Genomic DNA, 25,751 nt, shown 5'->3' on the forward strand with positions numbered 1-25,751 from the left:
GGGGGAAGTGTTGTCGAGTCTGCCAAGTCTATATCCTTGCTGGTGTCTCCCTCCCCCGGGACGCTGGGCACCCTCTCCTTGCTCTCAACCACTGGGTGATCTCAATCTAACCAAATGATTTCTTCAGAAAAACTGTGTCAACTTTGAATTTTTTTTCAATGTAATAATTTCCCACTAATTTACATTATAAGATTAATGGAGCTTACCTTCATTCCTGATTGATCTTCAATTGACAACAACTCCTAAGCCTTTCTCTTTCTCGGTCCCACTCCTCTGTCAAGCTCTGCAGTAATGATCTGTTAACAAATGCTGAAGGGATTTAATGGAGTTGCCTTTTTAAAAAGAAGCCTGTGGGAATTCTTTCAGAAGAGGAAAATCCTTTACTAAGTGAATACTAATACCCTAATTATATGTTCTGGGGATTTTTATTTTCTTCATCAGATTTTCTTAGGGGATGCACAACAGCGACAATGCTCCTCCTGTTATGGAAACTTCTTTCTTGAAGCCTGTTTATTCATTCAGCAGCCATTGCTTTGTTTATTCTTCTTAATTGGTTTTACAAAAGTAATATAAGCTCTTTGTGACAAGTCAAACAATAGAGTTATAAAGAAAATTGTATCACTCTTCCCTTCTTTCCTCCAATCTCACTCCCTGGGGTAACCAAAGATTGCAGTTTTGGATTCCTTCCATACATTTCTCTACATTTGGACAGGCAAAAACAAATGGCAAGGGTTATTTTTCTTTTACAAAAATAGAGGTGCACCATATATATTACTCTGTAGTTATAATCAATATATGTGGATCTAGCTCATTCAGGTTAATAGTTACATGCTGTTCCATGGTATAGCTATTGAGGTCTCTGTTGATAGACTTTCAATTTAACAAACATTTACTTTGTACAAAATAATTGCTAGACACTGAGATAGATGTTGGGGATGGAAAAATGGATAAAACATCACCTTTGATGAAGTCAGGTACCATGGGGAAGATTAAACAAACGGTTCCATGTGGAACTAAGTGCTACAGTGGAGGTGTATACAACTCTACAGGGGAGAGACAGAGAACTTGGAGACAGATTCATCTGGAGACAGACAAGGAGGGATGGGCATGCCAGGCACAGGGAACAGCATATGCAAAGCCAAGGAAGCTTAAAGGCTGATGGTGGCACCCTCAGGAAACTGTCTGTGGCTAAAGCACTATGTAGGAGCAGCTGACAGTGAGAACAGAATGGTGGGTTAGGACAGAACTGATGGACTTGTAAACCAAGCTAGAGAGTCTGGGCTCATCCTGTGGCTGAGAGTAAAGTGGGGACATGGAAGTGTTTTAAGCAGTGAAATGATGTCTTGTTTTTAGAAAGATATCTTAAGGGCAGCTGGACTTGTTAGGCAAGACTGGAAGTTATTAGGGGACGTCAAGAGGCAAGAGACGATGATGGACTGAGGCAGACAGTGGCCAAAGGATGGAGGAGAGATGATCAGAACAAGCCTTCTGAGGTGAACCCAGTAAGACTTGTGGGCTGACTGAAGGGGTGATGGTGCAGTAGGGTGTCAAGCTTGGGCAACCAGGTACACCCATTGAAGGAAATGCACAGCAAGGCAGTTTTGTCCAGGAGAGATGATGACTTCTATTTTGCATATATTGAGTTTGAAGAGCCTGTGGAACATCTAGGACTCTTTGAACATTTTCCAAACAAGTGGTGATGATGCCCTCCTAAAGTACCTTCATCTAATTTTGTAATCGGTTTTCCCCCTTTACGATGAAAAAGGAATGAAATGACTCAGTAGGGTTCTAACTATGGGCTCCAATCTCAGAAGGTGGGAGCTACACCAAAGACACAGCAGCCAGGGACTTTGCTAGCACATACAGTGTTGTTGAGTGATTCACAAAGGGCCTCCTCCAGCAGACAAATGGCAAAAACACGACCTTATGGGTAGATAAGTAAGTAAATGGCACTCTTCCTTTGGGTCGACACACACACGGGAGTGCACACATGCCAGAATGTTTGGCTTGGAGAGTGGAACATTTGGCGAATTCCAACACCCAACACAACCCCCACCATTAGGCAGCAGCATTAGAAGGCCGACTGTTCCCAGTTAGCGTTTCTTCAAGAGTGACTACGCTCACCAATGACCTCCTAATTGCCTAATCCAACAGATACCTATCATTCCACACCATCTTCATTCTGTAAACATTACGGAGCACACCCCTCTGTGCCAAGCACTTTGGATGCCAGAGACACCACAACTAGCATGACTTGGAACTGCCCTCAAGGTGCTCTCAGTAGAGGAGTCTTATGTGCCAATCCCAAAATCCCATTACTGCTTGATGACTGCTTTCATACTGACAGGTACAAAGTATAGAGGTGTGACAAAAAGGAAAGCTACTTTGGTTGGAGTTACAGAAAGCTTCATGAGGCAAAACAGAGAGAACGTCTCCTGGGGTAAGCAGGAGTCTACAAGATGGGCAGGCTTTCTAAAAGGGTCTTCCACAGGGGGAGGACAGTGGTTTCCAGATATGGTCCAGGGACAGCAGGGCTTCTTCAGAATGATCTGGAAGACTTTTTAGGGGCCCAACCAGCAAGGGAGATAACTGCAATTTTAAAAACGTGACAGTGTATGAAACATTACAGAATTTATCCCTGGAGAACATCAGTCTTTCTTATGGGAACACACACTAATAATGCTTTTGAAATACTAGGCTCAAGCACTTGGCTGGAGTGGGAGAAACACAAAAAAGGCTAGGCAGCTCTGTAGAGTAACAAGTGCCTCTCACAGCAGGGGAAGATGTCTCCAATCTGGGCATCTTCCAGGTTGTTTCCAGAGGAAGACCCCAGATAGGAGGTGAATTTTTTGAGGTTGGGAAGGAGGGGAAGAAACTTGAAACCGAGGTGGGGAAGAGGAGAGATGGGAGAAGGGACACTGTGGCAGGGGCAGGTAAGGCCAGGGCATAAACACAGCGATAACCGACCATCCACTTATTTCTCTAACCATAGGGATTATGGCCAAGTCATTTAAGGAGCAGTGGTGTCTGATATTGAATATTAAGTTGTTTCCTATTCTGTACTGTCTTTAGTCTTCCCCAAGTCATTACCAGTACCAGCTGCCATTGAGTTGATTCTGACTCATGGCGACTCCGTATGTGTCAGAGTAGAACTGTGCTCCATAGGGTTTTCAATGGCTGGGATTTTGGAAGTAGATCGCCAGACAGTTTTTCTGAGGTGCCTCTGGGTGGACTTGAACCTCCAACCTTTCAGTTAGCAACTGAGTGCATTAACCATTTACACTACCCAGGGACTCCCCTGCCCCTTCCAGGTCGTTAGTAAAGTGTCATTAACCACAATTATCTTCAGCTTGGAGTCCCTGGATGGTGCAAACAGTTAATGGGTCAGCTGCTAACAAGAAGAAGGTTGGAGGTATGCATCTACCCAGACAGGCCTCAGAAGAAGGGCTGGCAATCTACTTCTAAAAAATCAGCCATTGAAAAGAAAACCCTATTGATCAAGTTCTACTCTGATGCATATGCATTTGCCATGAGTCAGAGTAGACTCTCCGGCTACGGGTTGTTGTCATCCTGGTGGTGGCGGTGGTCTGGGTAAAGAAAGAGAGGGGAAAGTGATACGAAGACAGGACAGTGAGCCTGCCAAAGTGATCCAGGAAAAAGGTGAGGGAGGGCAGCAGTTCTTAGCTGGGGTAATGAGAAAAAGGAAAAACAAGACACATGTAAAGACCCTGTCCCGTTTACCCCAGGAATCCTCAAATACATTTAGAAGGGAAATGAAATTCCTTTGGAAATATGTATTGTGAAAGCTTGAGTTCTTTCATGTGGTTGGAGTTATTGCTGGTTCCAAAAATTTGCAGGACTGGGAAACATTAAGGAAAATATACATACTGATTTCCCTTCTGTGGTCTGTCAGTCCCTAAGAATTCTGTTTCTGAAGGTTTGGGGTGGGGTTGTGCCCAGATGATTCTGATATGCCACCAGGCTTGAGAACCACTACCGTTGGTCACGGGGACCAGGAGAGCTTTAAGGAAAGATTGTTTATTTAGAAAGCCCACTTTGGTGGCAGGGTGATGGTGGTTGGCAGGGAAGGGGTGGGAGTGGGAGGCCCGGTCATGAGAACCGATGGTACCGTGAGATATGGCCCTCCTGAGGCTTCCTGTGTGTGCCCGGCTCTGAGAGCACCTGCCATCCGCCCTGTCATTGTATGAGTCTCCCTCAGAGCATTGGCAATGGCAGCAGCTTGTCTTTCACTTTTAATTCCCACTACCTGTTGCTGAAGGCAGATAAAAACCAGCAGTGTTTGCCTTTAATCAGGATGCTATCTCCGGAAGACAGGCCAAGGCCAAGGATACGGGGACCTAGTCTTTGACTTCCAGCTTTGGAATCCTGCTATCTTCTAGGGTCTTCATCTCGCTGAAGTTAAATACCTCTGTCTTGCCTCAGGCTAAGAACAGCTTAAGCTTGAAAGGAAAGGCCTGGTTCCTGCCTCATTTGAGGTGCTCTTCTGTTTTCCTACTTTTCAGTAAAATGCTGAGAAGAAATTCTGATGTGAGCATGTTTACAAATACTCTTTCAAATGTGTACTTAATCGAAGCTGTGAATAGGCAAAGCCCTTTGAGGGATTTTTCACCCTTTAGATATGAGTCCTGTGCTTTAATTGTCATAAAAGATAGCAATTCCTGGGCATAATAAAGGAATTGCCTCCAAACCCTCACAGCCTCCACCCCCTACCCCCACCTTTTTAATGTAAATGCAGGCAATACCAGGAAATGAGCCGGGCACAGTATTTGCGCTGTGTCTTCATATCTCCACAATGTCTATTTGGAGTCTTAGGTAAATATGCCCCCAGCCAAAGAGCACTGCAGTGCGTGGGCGCTGCAGCCTCGTTGCGAAGCGCCTCCCCTCTAAATTCTGATTAGCATCTCTCAAACCCATTGTAATGTTTATGAGTCAGAGAACAAAGGACACTGTCCTGGAACTTAAAACATTAAGTGCCTTACACAGAAAAAGCCTTTAATAAATAATGCTTCATCAAACATCAGGAGAAAACATATTCCAGGGGTAATCTCACTCTGTTCAAGGATACTTTAATACATAAGTCTTAAGTATATATGTATGTACGTTATTATACAAAACTATACACGGTATAAGTAGTGCACATATAAACGTAGTAAAGTGAAACCTGTGAGAGCCCAAACTCAGTGGGACTGCCTGGTTTTTTTCAGGTCTTGAGAGTTTTCCACGTTTTACAGGGTGTGGTCTTGCCACTTCTCTAGCGCTCATTTTAGTGGACAATATTTGCACTTCCCTTCTCTGACAGATTTCAGCTTTACACAGATTCCAGCTTTCGCAGGTTTTACTGTATTGTTATTAGTACATGTTATAGCATGAAGTAACAGATTATCACTTATAAATGAATGCCTCACAGTATGGAGTGTTATTCATAATGCCAACATTTGTGCTATTAATGACTATGTTGTTGTTGTCTTGCGCCTTCGAGTCGATTCCGACTATACCATCCAAAACGCTAATTGTCATATTTCAGAGTCCAAGCATTTGTTTTGGAAGAACAAGGCCACAGCCCCCATTGTTCGAACAGTATGGGCAGCTGCTGGCTTTACCACAAAGAGACGCTTTGTTGGGTAACTGGAGTCCCTCAGGTGAATGTAATTATGCAAATCCTTCCCTAACTACCAGCACTCGCTTGGCGCTTTCCCCGTCAGCCTCCCACCAGTGGGAACCCTGTCACATTTCATTACTGGAGACCTGGCTTGTTTGCTGGGTGTATCCTGCCCACATTCTCCAGTCTGATCTCCAGAAAGCCCCACTGCCGGGCCCTGCCCTGGGGCCCTACCTCACAAGGCCTTTGAACCCACTAAAGGAGCTCACCGACTCACAGTGACCCTATAGGACAGGGTAGAACTGCCCCATAGGGTTTCCAAGGCTGTAATCTTTACAGAAGCTGACTGTCACATCTTCCCTCAGAGAGGCTGGTGGATTCAAACTGCTGACCTTTCTATTAGCAGCCGAGCTCTTAATCAGTGCACCATCAGGCCTCCAAGGAGCTCACCAGAAGACCAAATCCTTTTCATCACCTGACAGATTTCTTCCACAATATGTCAAGGAATGGAAAACCTACGCTTTAATTTTCTAAAGTGGTTTTACCCACTGATTCAAGGCAGGCCAGCAACACAGATAATTCTAATGCCAGCTAAGATGCTCAGAGGCAAGAGAGGTGCAATGGAGGTGCCTTTGCTAAAGACCTGGAAGCTACATAGCTACACGGTCAAGTGATATTAACACACACACATATACACGCACAATTTCTCTTCTTCATTAACTCCAGAACAATCTGATACAGTTTTGCAATTTCGTGGTTATTGAATATGATGTAGTTTATTATATAAAGAGGTTATTGAACAGAATGTGGTTCTTGAACACACTGTGGCCGTGTCCTCCCCCCTCCCCGCATCCACAGACATGAGAAAAGTAAGCCACATTGCTTATTTATTGACATAAGTAAAAACCAACTTAGAGATAGGAGACCTGGACAAAAAGACCTCTTGGAAGTCCCCACCCCTCTTAGTTCGCATGAGTCACTCAGTGCAGAGGTCATTTTTTCCACATTTTTGGTGATTTCCCACAGACACCAAAATAGAACTCTTGTCTACAGTAGGCCCTACATAAATGTTGAAGGAACACATTCTTAAGCTATCCTTTGTTAACTTCGTAGGGCTAGGCAAATGAAATAAGAATCCTATTCATTATCATATATGTTGTAAATGAATAATATTGCATTTCTCAACATTCAGAGATCAAACTTAGTGCAAAAGAACTCTCCTATTTCAGAACTGAGACCAGGCATGCAAGACATTTGTAGGAAGGAGACACACTGGTTCCTTTCTTCACACAAAGGCTGCAGGACTATTGTGGGATGAATCAGAGGAAATAGGAAGGTATGTGGGAGTAAGTGAATAGGGTTCCGTGTATTTGTACGCTGTTTCTGCATCCTACAGTTCCATTTTTAAAAGAAGAAATAGGGATCAGTGCTCTAATAATAAAATATTGTTTTGTGTAACCTTCCATATCAATCCATGGGACCCTACATTTAAGTATATAAAATAAGAGTAAATACACGTAACCTATTGGAAGTATATTCAAGATGTGTAAAAGGGCATCTATCACATGTAGGAAATACTGAACAGATTTTCTGACTAAATTGTTTAATCATATCCCGATTGTAATGTTTTACAATGTTCATTATTTTTCACAGTCATTTGTTTAGTCCTTTCCATAGGCCAAGCACTTTACCCTCTGGAACATCTTTATTCCTCAGAATAATCACATGGGGTGAGAGTTATGATCTCCATTTTACAGAAGAGGAAACTGAGGCTCAACTCCATTAAAGAAGGAGGATAAACGAGAAAGGAGACAGACCTATCATAAGAGCTGTCCTAAAGGTGGAGCGGATCCTGGGGTCTCCTTCTTTGTGTGGCCTCTTCTCTGATACGCTCTCACAGAGAGCTTGGCCTGAGTAACTCCAGGCACAAGAGTTTAGAGCCAGGAAAACCTAAGTGTCAGCTGTCAAGGTACCAAATGAAGGTGGATACTCACCAACCAGTAAAGGCTGCCAAGACCTCACAGGTACATCCTGCAGTAACTCCCAGGAAACAGCCTCGATTTCTGAACTTCTTTTATCGAGTTGAGGGGTAAAAAAGATCAGCATTAAGTTACTTAAATCTGCAACAATATCTATGTGGACCTAAAGATTTTTGCAAGCAGTTAATGTGCTCAGCTGCTGATGGGAAGATTGGAAGTTTGAGTCCACCCCAGAGATGCTGCAAAAGAAAGGCCTGGTGATTTACTTTCATAAAGATTACAGCCAAGAAAACCCCATAGAGTGCAGTTCTACTCTGATACACAAAGAGGGCTGTGAGTGGGAGTCAACTTGACAGCAACTAGTTCGAAAGATTTCTTAAAATACATTAGGAATATTTTCTTATTTTCTGAAATTACCCAGTGAGGTGTGAAATGTTTACATTATGGGATAAGGACAAAATGAAGATAATGAAAAAAAAAAAACCTTCTCATAAAAAGATTGCCTCAGCAACACAGGTAAGGAATTGCTTTCAATATTCTATACCGAAAACACAATTTTGCATCTTTTTGACTGATTACGTTCATAGATGTTAAGCAATTCATGGCCTCAGCACTGTATTTACACAGTCAGGATTCTTGTCCTTGCTTCAGTTTCTATATCAGTTTCTAAGGAGCCCTGGTAGCGCAGTGGTTAAGAGTTTGGCTGCTAACCGGAAGGTCGGCAGTTCGAACCCACCAGCTTCCCCTGGGGAGAAAGATGTGGCAGTCTGCTCCTGTAAAGATTACCAAAAAAAACTGTTGCCATCGAGTCAATTCAGACTTACAGCAACACTACAGGACAGAATAGAACTGCCCCATAGGGCTTCCTAGACTGTACGTCTTTACGGAAGCAGACTGCCACATCTTTCTCCCGAAGGCCAATCTTTCGTCAGAATCAGTTCGATGGCAATGGGTTATATCAGTTTCTGTAAGAGAGTGAATTCCTTACTAAGAACCAAATCATATTAGCTATGTAGAACAGTCAATGACCTATCAGTCTTGAGCCAGAACTGTAAAAGTATTTTTAAGGCCTATACTTAGTTATGTAAATAAAATTCTTATTGCAAGAATACCTTCCTAATGAACCATGGTAGAAAACAGTTAATGTGCTAACCTAAAGGTTGGAGGTTTAAGTCCACCCAGAGGTACCTGGGAAGAAAGTTCTGGGGATTTACTTCTGAAAAATCAGCCACTGAAAACCCTGTGGAGCACAGTTCTACTCTGACACACATGGGGTCTCCATGAAACAGAATTGACTTGAGAGCAATTGGTTAATTAACAACCCACTTCATTCAGCACTCCTTTCCCAGTATCTCCATGGCGGAGGCCCAATGGCATTCTGGGAGACCATTTTGTTATACTCAGAAAGGTAAATTTTAAGATGTTCTAAAACCATCAACTTGAGCACTTAAAAAAACAAAAACGAAAAACCCACGTCTCAATTTTAAAGATCTTAATAACCTGTCAAGAAGACAGCTTTGCAACTACAGGAGTAGGAAGCAGGAAATAGAAATCCTTGAAGGAAACAGGCACTTGTAGCTTTTCACAGCTGGGGAGCCTAATGCAGGTATTGCTGTAAATCTGACATCCCTTCCACCTAAAGCTGTCAGCTCCCAAACACTGTGCCCATTGATCCCAAGCCAGAGCAGTGGTTTCTGGGGTTGTTACAGGGGTTTTTTTTGGCTGCTAAGCTGACAGCATAGCAAAACTTAGTGATGACAACCTAACAATAGAAACATTCCGCCATGTTGTTATTAATTATCATAAAGGAAAGTCTGTTCCCTGGCCAGACGCAAAAACCTCCAGCAGCAGAGTCAATCCCTTTGCTTCCTCCCTTCTGACCAAACTTATGAATGAAAGCAATCAAGCCAATGAGTGTAAGAGAGATGGGGAGTGGGAGGAAAGCCTGTCCAAAGGCCACGTTTTCCTCTTTTCTTAGAAAAAGTCTCTTCATAACTCGGGTGAAGAGCACTGTTATCAGATAAAGTCCGATGTAGCAGCATGTACAACTGAGTGACTAATAAATAGTTTATTATTTGATGGTGATGATTAATAAAACAAAGTGTCAATAAATGACTCGATACTCAATCTCTATTCAGAAGATTTTATCAGCTGCTTATTTTAAGCTTGTATGGAAATATGAGCAATCTTTTACCTAATTTTCCTCTCACTTGAGTATGTAGACAGTAGATGCTCTTGGTGTCTCCTAGCTTAAAAAAAAACGAAATGGTCTATTTCTTCTACTTTTTTTCTATTTTGGGTGATGCAAGCGATTAAGTGCTTGGCTACTAGTCGTTGGTGGTTCGAACTCAACTAGACGCACCTTGGAAGGTAGGCCTGGTGATCTGCTTCCAAAAGGTCACAGCCTTGAAATCCCTATGGAGCAATATTACTCTGCATACATGGGGATGCCATGAGTTGAAATCGACACAAGGCAAGTAACAACAACAACATCCCTATTCTAGCAACTGAAAGCTGCTCACGTCTCTGGGAACAATGAACAGTCTGCCTGCCTGGAAAAGTTGGTGTTGGTGTCAGCTCAGTCTGTAGTACTGCCTATGCTTAATTGCTATTGTTTAGGATATAAAATAACAGTAAAGAAAACACGGACAATGAATAGAGTAAATCACTCTAAACCAACTACTTTCACTTTTGAAAATTTCCTTCCAATCATTGTTCATATGAATACTCATTTCTTCATGATCGCTAATTTAATATGCGCAAAGTGATATACGTCGTTTTCTTTTACTGAACACTGTGCTCCTTGGAAACTGTATGGGGCAGTCCAACTCTTTTCTTTTTTTTTTTTTACAGAGTAAGCATTTCCAGCTTCTTAATTCCCTACTTTCCTTTCTTTCTTGCTGCCATAAATGTTACTGCTTCTTATTCATTTTGGCTTTTTTGTGTGAAGTTTCCAAAATTGGGATTACTGTGTCAAGGCATATCAAGAATGTTGTTGTTCTTTTTCTAGATAAATTGCTAAATTATTTTCCAAAAATATTTGTAGCAATTCACACTGCCAGCAAGAGTTGATGGGTATGCCAAATTTCACAAGCCTCTTCAAAGTGTTTAAATTATTTTTGAATTGGCAAAAAATCCTTGTTGTTATTTTTATGTGTTTTTTTTTTATTAACGAGATTCATAATTTTAACTCTTTTTGTTTGAGAATTATGCTTCCTCTTGTTTGAATCATTCATTTGTCTATTGGAATTTTTATATTTTTCTCACCAATTTGTATGAATTCTTTAAATAATAAAGAATTTGCTGTACATATTTTTTCACAGCCTTTTGTATGCCTTTCTACATTGGTTAAGGATAGCATTGTTTTGGAGATGTAAAGGTTTTCAAAGTCTCTTTGGCTGAATCTCTTAAATTCTAACTTTGTGATTCAGTCTTTTACTTTTAAAGTTAAAAAGTATTCCAGCATTTAGATATTTGATAAGTATTCTATTCTTTTTTTATAAATTAAAATAATGGTTAATTTTTAAAAAATGTATTATATGGTATATAGTATTTGTATCCATGGTTGGTGCAAATGGTTAACACATTCGGCTGCTAACCAAAGATTGGAAATTTGAGTCCACCCAGAGGCACCAAAGAAGAAAGGCCTAATGATCTACTTCAGCCACTGAAAGCCTATGGAACACAGTTCTACTCTGACAGAAGGGGGTTGCTATGAGTCAGAATTGACTCAGAAGCAACTGCTGGTTAACCTAGTATAGGTATAAAATGGATTTTATCCTCCAGTCACTAACCACTGTCCCTTTCCTTCCTGGTCATATATTGAATTTTTATAGCTGTGAAGCTATCCCAAGCCAAATGCTGCACTTCTATTTCTTGTTACTTTGGAATATACTCTAATATAGGACAGTGCTGATTCCCCTTCTTATTCTTATCCTTTTATAGGACATTCTTTGGTATTCTTGCCTACTCCTTCTTTTAAATGACATTTCAAATTATATTGTCAGATTAAAAAAAAACATATTGAAATGTTTTGGTATTGCTTTAAACCTAAGAGGGTCTTTCTTAGTACTACTAGCGATAAGGTGGCATATGATGACTGGGATGTTTTAGACTGAATATCCTGGGCCAAGATAGATGAATTTTGTTCAGGGCAGCTGAAGCAGACACAAACTGAGAGGCCAGCATAAATTATAGCCAAGGAGAGGATTCCAGATCCATATCAGAGGAAAATGTCAAGAACCAGGTCCAAGGAGAGTGAGTTAAGCCTTGAAAGAAAGAAAGACCATCAAGAAATCTGGAACCAAAGAGAGCAGGAATCAATCAGAAAACAGATTCTTCATGATCATTGGTTCATAATCCACCTCTTGATTCTTCCTCCTGGTACTTTTCTACAACTCCACTGAATTTCCCTATGTGTTAATAGTGTCATCCTGAGCCTAGCAATGAATTTTATTAAACAAGAAAAAAACTTTTATAATCCTGGGCAAACTGTTTGCATCAATGAAATCCAGCCACCTCTCAGATTTCCCTAGGGTTTGATGTGTTTTGCAGGGATTGTACAAAAATTGACATTGAGTCTTCCATTGTAGTTGCCTTATTACATACTATTGAATAAGCTGAGCATTTACTCTATTAGAGATGTTCTGTAATATTTTGTTTTGAAATGTGTACTCTATTGGAATCAACTGTAAGTCAAAATATTTATCTCTCTTTTCCAACTCCAAAACTGCTTTTATTTTCAGAAATGATAATAAATGCTCTCTTAATTGTAAACACTATTTTTTAGGAAATAAAATATCATCAACAACAAATTTTGTGTATATTCTATTTCCTGAAATCTTGATCAAGATCATTCCTGCCATAGTAGACCATATGATTGTCCAATTTGAAATGGCCAATACTAGTCCATTTCAGCTCACTAATGACTAGGATACCGATGTTTTTTTCATTCCATTTCATTTTTGAAGATTTCCAATTTTCTGACGTTTATACTTCGTACAGTCCATGTTCCAATTATCAATGGATGTTTGCAGCTGTTTCTTCTCATTTTGAGTCATGCCACATCAGCAAATGAAGGTCCCAAAAGCTTGACACCATCCACGTCATTAAGGTCGACTCTACTTTGAGGAGGCAGCTCTTCCCCAGTCGTATTTTGAATGCCTTCAAACCAGAGGGGGCTCATCTTCCAGCACTATATCAGACAATGTTCTGCTGCTATTCATAAGGTTTTCACTGGCTAACTCTTTCCAGAAGTAGACTGCCAGGTCCTTCTTCCTAGTCTGTCTTAGTCTGGAAGCTCAGCTGAAACTTGCTGTTGAATATTGAGTAGCTAAAGCAAAATGAAGAAATGTTGAAGTAAAAAAGCTGAATAGAAGATTTCAAAGGGCTACTTAAGAAGACAAAGTAAAGTATTATAATGAAATGTGCAAAGACCTGGAGTTAGAAAACCAAAAGAGAAGAACATGCTAGGCATTTCTCAAGCTGAAAGAGCTAAAGAAAAAATTCAAGCCTCAAGTTGCAACATTGAAGGATTCTATAGGCAAAATACCAAACGACGCAGGAGATGGAAGGAACATACAGAGTCACTGTACCAAAAAGAATTTGTTGACGTTCAGTCATGTCAGTAAGTAGCATATAATCAAGAACCGATGGTAGTGAAGGAAGAAGCCCAAGCAGCACTGAAGGTGTTGGTGAGAAAAAAGGCTCCAGGAATTGACAGAATACCAATTGAGATATTTCAACAAACAAAGCGCTGGAAGTGCTTACTCATCTATGCCAAGACGTTTGGAAGACAGCCACCTGTCCAACTGACTGGAAGAGATCCGTATTTGTACCTATTCCCTAGAAAGATGATCCAACCGAAAGTGGAAATTATTGAACAATGTCATTAATATCACACGCAAGTAAAATTTTGCTGAAGATCATTCAAAAATGGTTGCAGCAGTACATCGACAGGGAACTGCCAGAAATTCAAGCTGGATTCAGAAGAGGAAGTAGAATGAGGGACATCATTGCTGATGTCAGATGGATCATGGTTGAAAGTAGAGAATACCAGAAAGATGCTTACCTGTGTTTTATTGACTATGCAAATGCATTTGACTGTGTGGATCATAACAAATTATGGATAACATTGAGAAGAATGGGAATTCCAGAATACGTAATTGTTCTCCTGAGGAACCTGTACATAGATCAAGAGGCAACTTTTCAAACAGAACAAGGGGATGCTGCATGGTTTAAAGTCAGGAAAGGTGTGTGTCAGGGTTGTATCTTTTCAGCGTATTTATTCAATCTGTATGCTGAGCAAATAGTCCAAGAAACTGGACTATATCAAGAAGAAAGCAGCATCAGGATTGGAGGAAGTCTCATTAACAACCTGCGTTATGCAGATGACACAACCTTGCTAGCTGAAAGTGAAGAAGACTTGAAGTACTTTCTGACAAAGATCAAAGACCACAGCCTTCAGTATGGATTGCACCTCAACATAAAACAAAAATTCTCAGAAAAGGATCAATAAGCAACATCATGATAAATGGAGAAAAGATTGAAGTCGTCAAGGACTTCATGTTACTTGGATCCACAACCAACGCCCATGGAAGCAGCAGTCAAGAAATCAGACAACGCATTGCATTGGGCAAATCTGCTGCAAAAGACCTCTTTAAAGTGTTAAAAAGCAAAGATGTCACCTTGAAGACTAAGGTGCGCTTCATATGCATGTGAAAGCTGGACAGTGAATAAGGAAGACAGAGTTGTAGTGTTGGCGAAGAATATTGAATATATCATGGACTGCCAAAAAAATGAATACATCTGTCTTGGAAGAAGTACAGCGAGAATGCTCCTTAAAAGCGAGGATGGTGACACTTTGTCTCACATACTTTGGACATGTTATCAGAAGGGATCAGTCCCTGGAGAAGGACATCATGCTTGGTAAAGTAGAGGGTCAGTGAAAAATAGGAAGACCCTCAACGAGATGGATTGACACAGTGACTGAAACTATGGGCTCAAGCATAACAACGATTGTGAGGATGGCGCAGGACAGGGAAATGTTTTGTTCTGTCGTACATAGGGTCGATATGAGTGGAAACCTATGGCACCTAACAGCAACAACAACAGATCAAAATAACAGAAAATAATATGCCTGACTTGTTGTTGCGTGTTGTTGAGTCAGTTCTGACTCATAGTGACTCCACGTGATGGAGTAGAATTTCCCCATAAGGTTTTTTAGGCTGTGATCTTTTACAGAAGCAGATTGCCAGGTCTTTCTCCCACGGAGTCGCTAAGTGACTTAGAACCGCCAAGTTTTCAGTTAGAAGTCAAACACTTAACCACTGAGCCACCAGGGCTCCTAGTTCTGACTAGGGCACCCGGCCTGACTAAACCTGTTAAAAAAAAACCCATTGCCATCGAGTCAGTTCTGACTCATAGTGACCCTATAGGTCAGGGTAGAACTGCCCCATAGGGTTTCCAAGGAACGGCTGGTGGATTTGAACTGCTGACCTTTTGGTTAGCAGCCATAGCTTGCCATAGCTCTTAACCACTGCACCACCAGGGCTCCATAAATTTATTTTTACTCAAAAATATCTATTATTTCAAATAAATTTTATTTCTGAATGTTTTCTGAAATTCTCTATAGTATTTCATTTCCATTGGAAACTCTTCTTTCTAAATGATATCTCCATGGTTAAATATTATTTAGAAGAACAACAGTCATAAAAAACAGAATGCTGCATCCTTTATAACTCTATTAGATTCCATTGTTAAATCTCAATACCAAGATTCTTGGACACTTCAAGGTTATCTGTGGGATTCTAGTTTGAAAGTGCTTCACTGTCCTTAATCTTTTCGGGAGTAGTTAAAGTAGGTTATTATGTTTTTTATCTGTCTACCACATTTCTTTGAGAGAACTTCTTCTTCCCCTGACTCTAGCTATGAGATCCAAATGGTAGCAGCCATCATTTATATAACCCATATTCTTAGCCACAATAATTTTTCAAGAGGAGAGTCCTGGAATTAACTGAAGATACCGAAGTATCTCAAGCCACTGGCTACAGTGCTTGATCCTGGAAAACCCATGTGCACCAGACACTTTTGGTTCTTTGCCCAGGTTCCCTGGCATCCCCATTCCTGCATGCTTATGCCCCTGGCTTTGGTGTGCTTTGCATCTAAGAGCTTGTGTCTGTGACCCTTCCGTGGCCTGTCTTGTGCTGCTGGAGATGCTTTGCTTTCACACATTACCCACAGCAAGCGAAGAGTCAGAAACATCTAGCATTTATGCTTCTCTGGTTAACCTTTAGTCAGTGACTAACTGGTGTGGGAGGTTAAAAGCCCAGCGCACTTGCCTTGGCTCTGGACACACTCTGAGCATCATTTACACTCCAGAGCTCCCCTGCAGGTTCAGGCTGAGACTGGAACTTCACCTGAAATGGCTTGCTTGCTTGGTTTCTTTCCTCTTTTTGTCCTGCTCCCCACCCCCACCCTCATTCCTGCACTTTCATTATAAATCACTTGCACACACATCCTCGTCACAGAGTCTGCTTTGAAGAAACCTGACCCAAATCAGCAACTGACTCAGGCGGGGCTGATCGGTGTCTTTCTCCGAGATTTTTATACCTAAAACTGGGTAATGTAGTTTGGTGGTAGAATCCTCATCTTCCATGAGGGAGGCCCAGGTTTCATTCCAGGCCAATGCACTGCATGCAAGAGCCACCACTTCTGTGTCAGTGGAGGCTTGTGTGTTTGCTATCATGCTGAACAGTGGAGCTTCTAGACTAAGATGGACTAGGAAGAAAGGCCTGGAGATCTACTTCTGAAAATTAGCCAGTGAAAACTGTATGGTCCAATCCGAAACAGATTATGGGCATGGTGCAGGACTGGATTGTGTTTTGTTCTGTTGTGCAGGGAGTTCCATGAGTCAGGATCAACTCGACAGCAGCTAACAATGACAGCGACAACAACAATAACAGCTAGGCATTAGAAAGCTTGTCAGGATGTGAATCTGCAGCTGACTCACTTAGAGAAGCAGAGACAACCTTGATGGTATTGAAGCCTCAGCCTTCAGTTGTCCTTGAGCCTGTGTCCACTCCAGCCCTTCTGAAGCCATGGTTGAACTAGTTAAGTTAGGTTCCTGTCACTTGCATCCAAGGAAATCCTAGCTAATATATTTGAGACTTAAGAGTTGTTGAATGCTGAAGACCCTCTCTTTGGAAAAAAGCATAGTCACGCAAAATTTTGCACATAATTTCAGGAGTTCACAACATCAGTCATGGATTCTTCATGGTTCAGCCCTGCCCATATTGGCATTAGATGAACGTTTATCATTTTATGAGGATTAAACACTCACAGGTTGTCCATTACTACTACGGCAATCTCTTAGAAATTTTGTAAAAAGTAATAACTAGGACTTTTGTTTTGGATTTCTTCTCCAAATAAACATATTTATCAATATATAAAGCACAACCGATTAGGCCAATAAATAAGAAAGATTAAAAAAATGCCTATGCCAAGCAGAGTACATATTCAAAGCTGTGCAAGTGTCCACAAGAACAGAAAGTTCATGAAGGCAAGTGGGCACAGTTGGTATCATCGAACCATCATCTTAGGTTGAGCAATACTTACAAGACTGTAGTATATTTCTTTGATTATACAACACAATCTTTACACTGTTGCAAGATCAATAGCGCCATGGATGTTCCACCATTCACCTATCTGATTGTATTTATTTTTGTCATTTCTTTCATGTGTCCAAATGAAGAAAGCCATCTCTCTCAGGACAGTTGGGAGAGCTCCTGTCTTCTCCTTGCCCTGCCTCCTCCCACCCACACACAGTGCGTAATGTTAGAAACATGTAGTGGCCCAACACCACATGAAAGGAGCCCTCATGGCGCAATGGTGAAGAGCTCAGCTGCTAACTGAAAAGTCGGTGGTTTGAACCCATCATCTGCTCCGAAGGCGAAAAGACCTGGGGATCTGCTCCCGTAAAGATTTCTGCCTAGGACATTCTATGGAGCAGTTCCACTCTGTCCTGTAAGGTCACTATGAGCTGGAATTGACTTGACACCACACGACAACAACACATGTCCCATGACGGGGAGCTTTGTCCAGGGTGCACATTTCTTTAGTCCTAGACCAGTGCTCAGATATGCCTCATACTCTTTTCTCTGAGCCCTCTGAAACTCCTTCTCTATCCCCAGAGAACTTCCTGTGGGCGTGGACTGAAGGCCAGCTTGAAGCTGGGCCTGCTGAGTGTTCTTGGGACATTTACCTTGATAGCCCCTGGTCTCACAGCAAACACTCAGAATATGCTGGAATTATTTTGCACTAGTTACTCGCCTTTGGTGAGCAGGCAGGAGGGCAGAGTTTCTGCAAGTGTCAGACATGAGGAGCCAGGAGGGTACAAAGGAGTTTTTTCATGCCTTGTGGAATCCTCACTCTAAGATGGTAGTTATCTTCTACAGCTATAGTGGTATATTTCCTTTTGGGAAACTTTTTGAGACCTGGGAAGCTGTACTTCTATCTGGCTGTGTTATCTCCTACTTTATGAAAAGTTGTCTCTATAAATGTAAACTTACATTTATGTATCTCTTGACTTTATAAAGAAGAGAGAAAGAACGGAAGGAAGGAAGGAAAGAAAGAAGAAAGGGAGAGAAATTTTGTTTTATGACTATATTTGTTGACATCTTTCTGTTAATCACGTCATGGTCTCATTTTGACAGTCACATGTTAAACTTTAATGATGCCCCTATTCCTTGTCTTACCTGAAACTTGGTTTTGCCTAATGACAGTTTTCCTTATCACTTAAGTCCTTAAGAGTAGGCTGCTTATTTTCCCACTCCCGTTTAAAGTTCACACCTTTAAACTACATAGTCACGCATTCATTTGAATATAAGAATTTGGATTCGCAAGGCATTTTATTTACAACTCCTTCATAAATTTTGTTGTTATCGTTGTTAGGTGCCGTTGAGTCGACCTCGGACACTTGGTGACCCCATGTGTTTACAAGGCATTTAATTTTCTTTAAGAGGCCAAGTTTGGATTTTATTTGCCTCATAAGCAGCTGAGATCCATGAGATGAAATCTACCAAGTGGTTACTTTCACAGTTGTACAGTTCAGTCACTGCCTTAGATGTTCCTTCCAGAGTACTTGTGGCTTACTAGTTTATAGCAAGAATAATCTTGTGCAGTGAGACCATAGAATACATTGTTGTCATTAATTCCTTGTTTCTATTTTTTTATGCTTTAACGATTGAATGACATAAACTGGGTTTTTTTTTAAGTACAAATTTTATGGCATCCCATAAGATTTGATTTGTAGTATTTCCATTGTCATTCAGGTCTAGGTACTTTCGAATGTCCATTAAGACAGATTTTTTAGATTTGTGTTTTAAAATGTACACATACACATATGTATGTAAATATTCATATTATTGATTTCTTTCTTCATTACATTGTGGTTAGAGACTGTGTGATCTAATCTTTGAAGTTTGTTAAGACTTGCTGCATGTCTAGTTCATGATAATTTTTGTAAATGAATTGAGAAAATGTGTTCAATATATGTTTTCATTCAAATCTACAATTTACTATTTTTTTCTCTGCTTATCAATTATTGAGAAAGGTGTATTGAAATTAACCACCAGGCTGGTGGATTTGACAACTTCACTCTTTTAGCATTGTCATTTATTTCTTCCTATATTTTGAAAACTTTTTTTTTTTTTTTGGTGCATAAAAGTTTAAACAACCCTTTATCTTTATGTAGTGTATTTCTTTGTTTTTAATAATAAATAATTCTAAATTAAAGTTAATTTTACTGATATTAATATAGTTATACCATCCTTGTTTTGGGTAATAGTTGATTGGTGTATCTTTCACTATCTTTTTACTTTCACTCTTTCTGCATCATCAAGCGTTTGGTGTTTCTGTTAGAAAAACAGAAAGCAGAGTTGAGCTGGAGTTGTTTTTTTTTAAGTCTGGCAAACTTTGTCTTTTAATTGAGAAGTCATTCCATTTATATTTATTGTTCTTGTTGATAGATATGTACTTATTTATATAATTTTACTTTGCGCTTTCTCTTCGTCCTGATTTTTTTATGCTTCTTTTTTCTCTTTCTTTGCTCTCCCCTTGGTTTGATTGACTGGGATAATTCTGTTTTCTTATTCAATTTTCCCTTTATTGTTTTGCAAATCATAATTCTGTTCTTTTAGTTATTATTCTTGAAAATTAATTATGTGTGTATAACAACTTAAAATCTAAATTTAGTCAGTAACTTTTTTTGTTGTTGTAATTAAATGAAGTTTACATTTCAAATTATTCTCCCACACAAAATTTTTAGACATACATTGTTATGAGACCCTCATTGCTCACCCCATTCTGCGACAGCACACTCCTCCTTTCTTCCCTTGATTCCCCATGACCATTCAACCAGCTCCTAACCCTCTCTGCCTTCTCATCTCACCTCTGGACAGAAGCTGCCCCTTTGGTCCCTTGTATCTACTTGACTAAGAGGCACCCTCTTCACAAGTATCACTTTATGTCCCACAGTCCAGTCCAATCCCTGTTAAATTTAATCAGTAACTTATCCCACCTCTTGAACAAATCAAAGCCTTAAGAGCACTTTAAATCAGACTACCTGACATACTGTTGTCCAGTATTTGAGTAGTATCTTTGGTTAACTGCACAAAATAAGATTACTTTCATTATGTTTTAAATTTTATATAATTACTGAGTTATAGCTTTACTAAATGTTTACTGATTTCTTTGCTCACCATTCCTTCTTGCTTCTCACGCGCAATTTCTGTAGTTATTTTTCTTCTTCTTGATTGCCATCCTTTCAAAGTTGTTTTGTGAAGTTTTGTTTGAATAAACTTTCTCAGTTTCTCAGTTTTTCTCTATCTGAAATATCTTTATTTTATCCTTACTCTTTAAAAGTATTTATTTATTTATTTATTTTCTGTATATGCAATTACAGCTATTTTCTTTCAGCACTTCGAAAATACTCCACAATCTTTTGGCTTTCATTGATAGTGTTGAGAAATTTGGTAGCCAATCTGTATGCAATCTGTCTCTTCTCTCTACCTTTTCTCTCCCTTATAGGTAATCTGTCTCCTTTTTCTAGCTGCCTTTAAGAGCTTCTCTTTGTCTTTGATGTTCTCTTGTTTCACTAGGCAATAATATCTAGTTTTCCCTCCCCCACCACCCCAGCTTGGTATATATCAATGAGTGTATTTTTTTCAGTTCTAGAAATTTCTCAGGGCTCTTTTCTTGTTGAATATGTCCCCTTCCTAATTATTTCTAGTCTCACTTTACATACGTGTCTGGGACTTATTATCTGTTGCATTTCTCTTAATATCTCTTTTTCTTATTTTCATCTGCTTATTTTTCTGTGATGCATTTTCAGTGATTTTTCCAGATCTATTTTTAGTCTTCTAATTCTCTCTTCTACTGTGCTTAATCTGACTTTTAACACCCACTTTGAGTTTTAAATTTCAATTACTGAAGGTTTTTTTTTTTACTTCTAAAAGTACTATTTGGTTATCTTTCAGAGCTACCTGGCTGATTTTTGTTATTTGCTCACTAAAAAAAATCCCAGATCTTATTTCTTTAAATATAGTTATTTTATATTCTTTGTTTGATAATTCCATTTTCTGTATTATAGACCTTGTTGTTGTTGTTAGATGCTGTCGAGTTGGTTCCAACTCATAATGACCCTAAGTACAACAGAATGAAACACTGTCTCATCCTACACCATCCTCACAATTGTTGTTATGCTTGACCCTATTGTTGCAGACACTGTGTCAGTCCATTTTGATGAGTGTCTTCCTTGACTCTCTACCAAGCATGATGTCCTTTTCCAGAGATTGGTCCCTCCTGATAACATGTCCAAAGTATGTGAGATGAAGTCTCATCATCTTTGCCTCTAAAGAGCATTCTGGCTGTACTTCTTCCAAGACAGATTTGTTCATTCTTTTGGCAGTCCATGGTATATTCAATATTCTTTGCCAGTACCATAATTCAAAGTCGTCAATTCTTCTTCGGTCTTCCTTATTCACTACCTAGCTTTTGCATGCATATGAGGCAATTGAAAACACCATGGCTTGGATCAGGCGCACCTTAGTCTTCAAGGTGACATCTTTGCTTTTTAATACTTTAAAGAGGTCCTTGGCAGCAGATTTACCCAATGCAAGGTGTCATTTGATTTCTTAACTGCTGCTTCCATGGGTGTTGATTGTGGATCCAAGTAAAATGAAATCCTTGACAACTTCAATCTTTTCTCCATTTATCATGAAGTTGCTTATTGGTCCAGTTGTGAGGATTTTTGTTTTCTTTATGTTGAAGTGTAATCCATACTGAAGACGTGGTCTTCGATCTTCAAATATAGACCTTGGCAGGATTAAAAATGTTGTTTCATTTCTGCCATATCTCACTTGTAGTATGTTTCCTTGTGTACTTGATAGCTTGCTTTCTTGTGTGCTTGGTAATTTTTGATTGAATCTGAATTTGAGTTACTTTCCTCTGGAGAGGATTTAGTTTTGCTTCTGATAGGAAAAAGGTATGATATTGTATTAGTTTTCTCTTCATACATAACAAATGACCATAAATTAAGCAGCTTAAAACAATACCCATTTATTAGCTCACAGCTAGCTCACTTGTCTATTAGCTCACATAACTCACTATGTGGTCAGAGATCCAGGAGGACTTGGTTGGGTTATCTACTAGGGTCTTCCAAAGCTGAAAGGACTGAGCTTTTATCCAGAGTCTCTGGGGAAGAATCTGCCTTCAGGTTCATCCAGACTGTTGGCAGAATTCAGTTCCTTGTCATTGTAGGACCAAGGTCCTTGTTTCCTTGTTGTCTTTCAGGTGAGGGGCCACTCTCAGCTTCTAGAGGCTGTTCACAGGCCCTTGCATGAGTCCTCCCACATATTCAAAGCCAGCAATGGGTGCAAATCCCTCTCACACTTCAAATCTCTCTGACTTCCTCTTCTGCTGTCTCCAGAGAAAACTCTCTGCTTCTAAAGGACTTGTTTTAAATTGGTCAGGTCCACCAGTATAATCTCTGTTAAGGTCACCTGACTTGGGACTTTAATTTCATCTGAAAAATCCTTTCATAGCAGTACCTAGATTAGTGTTTGATTGAATAACTAGAGGATGGTAATCTTGGGAGGGAGTGCATCTATAGAATTCTGCCTACCACACCTACCAATTTGGAGGTGCTTTAGTCTCCTTTGAAGGTCCTGGATTAATGTGGAAGTCTCCACAATCCAGAACTGGTACGAGCATTTTCTCCTAGGGAAACTTCAGCTTTTGGCATTACTGGCTGCTTACTATTTGGATTTTGTCTGCTAAGCTTCATCATCATCTTCTTCGGGTTGGGGGCTTGAAATTCCTCCTACTTTCTTGTGAGGCTAGGATTTTTTTTTCTAGTATATTTGCTAGAATTTATATAGGATCTAGTTATGTTTTAGTAGGAGGGCATTTTGTAGTATATAATCTCCTATACTGATGGATGTAGGGTTCCCTAGATGGCACAGCTTGCGCTCGACTACTAACCTAAGTTTGGTGGTTCACATTTACCCAGTGGTGCCACAGAAGAAAGGTTTGGTGATCTTCTTCCATAAATATTGCAGCCAATAAAACCACATGGAGTAGTTCTACTCTGTAACACATGGGGTAGCCTTGAGTTGGATTGACTCGACAGCAATGGGTTTGGATTTTGGGTTTGGATACTGATAAATACCAATGTTTATTAATTATTAATTAAATGAATGTGTGTGTATGTATATATGTTTATATTTATATGTACATTTATATATTTTCCAATGGTGCAGCATGGCTTCTGAGTAATCAGAATGAACACCAACCATGAATGTCCAGTGCCGCTAAATAGCAGCCCTGCTATGCCCCCAATATATGTAGAAGACCTGTATTAAGTGCTATGGGAAATACAAAGATGAGTACTTGTGAGGAAGATGAGGCATGTGTGTAAAAGGTAATGGAGAAGTTTAAAATGTTGAAAGACAGATAAAATAAAATGTCTTGTAGAGTCAGAGGGGAGAGAGATTATTTCAAGTTTAGGAATCTGGAAGATTCCATGGGGGCGCAGCCCATGAGTTGAGGCCTGTGGAAACCAGCATTCTAGGCCTTTCCCAATCTCATCTAAAGAAGATCCATTTATAGAGATCCTACTGTGGCTTCCTCTATAACACACATGTTAATGTACTTTATAGCAGGAAATATCTAACAAAATACAAACAGTACTTTAATATCTAACTTGCCAAATGCAGGAGTGACTCTGTTTTCTGGGTGAGATCTAATTTGGATTATTTAAAGATAAAATGTGACATCAAGACATCAATTTCATGACATCAAGAGACTCAGAGATTAGCCAACAGATTATCTGTTACTATTTTATTCTTCATCCTGAGTAATAAAATACTCAGACATTATCACATTGGTGTTTTCCTTGTGCTCATGAGATCTCTTATTTTGTTTCAGACGTCTGAGCATACCCAGGCCTTTCATCTTCTGGTGGATAATCCTGCAACAGAAATTAGCCCCCAACTGTACATCTGTCTTAAGGGGAAAGATGTGCTGACCCTTTTAATAGCATCTTCCAGCGTAAAAATGATTGATGTGGTGATTGCTTTGATAGATTGTCTGCAAAAATGATAATAATTATTCTCCTTTTCTTCATGGCCCTTTGCAATATGACTGCAGTTCCTTCCATAGAGAGGTGGAGTTAATTTCCCCTCTCCCTAAATCTCTGCTGATCTTGTGACTTGATTTAATCAACAGAATGCTAAAGAAGTGACATTGTGTCAATTCTGAGCCTAGGTCTCCATAAACTGGGTAAATTTTTGTTTGCTCTTTTGAAACTCTGCTAAGCCATTACCTGAACAAGCCTAGGTCAGCCCAATGTCCCCATCACCCCATCCAGTCAAATCCAGAAGCAAAGCTGCCTTTTGGATTTGCAGTTGATTGCAGATGCTTGAAGGAGCCCAACTGCAGATTCATAAGGTTCACAAGAAATAATTAATGGTTGTTATTTTAAGCCACTGAGTTTTGGATTGCTTTGTTATACTATCATACTTCCATTTCTCCTCTGAGGCAGGTTAAAAGGGCAAGTCCCACCCTATTCTCTAGTAACAACATTAAATAGTAAACTGAGACAAACATTTCTCACAGAAACTTTGCAAGCATGTCATATTTCATTTGTTTCAATAAGGTGCAAATTATCTTTCTGGATAGGTATATGTAGATCTTGTGCAACTTAAGAAGAACAGTTAGAATTTTATTCTTATCTTTTTTCTAAGAGTGGAGAAAAAACCATTAGATGTATGACAAGCTTCAGGGGCTTCAGGCCAATAAAGGAGAATTTAACTGAGGGTCTCCTGGACATCCAACCTCTTAAAATGCTCCAGTTGTTTCGGTCACATAGCATTGGCCAAATTTTGGAGGAGTTGCTGGAAACATCTGGATAACAAAATAAATCATTTTATTCTTTTAAATTGTTATAGTTAATTTTTTATAAGTAATATTTACAAGGTACTTTATTCCGTATAGCCTTAAGATGTGGGTATTATTCCCTCCTCACTCCCACTTGTCATTTTACACATGAGGCTCATGGTGATTAAGTACCTTGGCCTAATGGCAGAGACAGGGCCTGTTCCTATTGCCACATGACGGCAAAACCCACGCTTTTTCCATGTGTTAATAAATGATTGATGGTTTGGAATTTGATAGTATGTTTCATTAAAGGTCTTCAGAATATTAATCACTGGTATAACATCTATGTCTTTAATTTAGAAAGTATTTAGTAGGGGAATCATTAACTTATAACAATAAGTCATTTAATTTTAAAAGAAAACCTTCTGCACTGCTTTCAAATGTTTAACCATAATCTGCTACTAGCTTCATTGCTGACATTGTGTTCACCTTTCCCACCAACATTTTAAAACACCCAGAAAGGTTGAAAGAATTGTACAGCAAACACCCATACACTCACTCACTGCCTAGATTCTACAATTAACATTTTACAATACTCACTCTATCATATCATCTACCCATCTATACATCCCTGTTCATCCACCAATCCATGCATAGTCACCTTTATTTGGACAGTTCTGTGGCCCAGGACAAAAGACTGTTAAGAATATTGCTCT

This window comes from Trichechus manatus, unplaced genomic scaffold (assembly GCF_000243295.1).
Source record: "Trichechus manatus latirostris isolate Lorelei unplaced genomic scaffold, TriManLat1.0 scaffold00002, whole genome shotgun sequence".
NCBI lineage: Eukaryota > Metazoa > Chordata > Mammalia > Sirenia > Trichechidae > Trichechus > Trichechus manatus.